Below are 959 nucleotides of genomic sequence, written 5' to 3'. Positions count from 1 at the left end.
TGTTGCCTGGAACACTGAGAGATTTAAGTGATTTGCACAGTGTTACACAGTATCTAATATATTAGAACGAGGACTTGAATTCATATCTTTCTGACTCCACGGTCATTTACAACACTATGTTATGTTGCTTCTCATCATTTCTTATGATGTTATAATATTTTATTGCATTCATTTTCCACAATTTGCTGTCACTTTTTAATATGAGTATGTACTTTATTTTTAATTTTTATCTATGACAGAAAAGTGTTTCTTTGAATATTTTCATGTATATTCAAACATATTTGACCTCCCTGAAGGAAAATCTTCAAGTAGGATTTCTATGAAAAGAGGGATAAACAGTTTAATGATTTTTATTTCATAATTCCATTTTATTTACCAGAATGATTAGATCAATTCAATTAACAATTTTATTGATAGTGTATCATAAAGTCACTGGAACTTCTTCCAACTTTATCAAGGAGAGCACTAACCTCTCTTTTCATATGACACATGAATAGTATATTAATGTGCCTGTCTTATCATAGCTCCTTTGATATTGCCTCTTTCTGTTTTTAATTCCATCTTTCAATTTTCTGAGTTCAAGAGAAGTCTTAGAATTGCTTTAATTTGTATTTCCCTTATTATTAGTTATTTGGAACAATTTTTCTTATAGATTTATGCCACTGATTTTTTTCAATAATTCTTTAAAAAAAACCTATTTGTTCATATCTAACATTTGTCTATTGGGGAATGTCCATGGTCATATATTTCTGTCAATTCTCTATTAAAGTGGATGTTAGACATTTATCTGAGACAATGGAAAAAATTTCCCTCAGTTGATAGTTTCCTTTTATAAAATCTAGCTGAATTATTTTTATAATATTTTACTAATTTTATATAGTTATAATTATGTATTTTCTCTTATATCTATACCACTATGTGTTAAAATTTTTAATTGTGCTTCATAGTAAGATTGCCTC

General features: G+C 27.5%; 1 pseudogene; it reads right to left on the bottom strand.

The window, feature by feature from the left end:
- Positions 1–399: 399 nt before the first annotated feature.
- Positions 400–489, bottom strand: LOC138153384 (U6atac minor spliceosomal RNA; annotated as a pseudogene).
- Positions 490–959: the final 470 nt, after the last annotated feature.

Source organism: Petaurus breviceps, unplaced genomic scaffold, assembly GCF_028583685.1.
Source record: "Petaurus breviceps papuanus isolate PSGF00001 unplaced genomic scaffold, PetGlider_PUasm1.0 90977, whole genome shotgun sequence".
Classification (NCBI taxonomy): Eukaryota; Metazoa; Chordata; class Mammalia; order Diprotodontia; family Petauridae; genus Petaurus; species Petaurus breviceps.
This window is presented reverse-complemented; position numbering and strand designations above follow the sequence as displayed.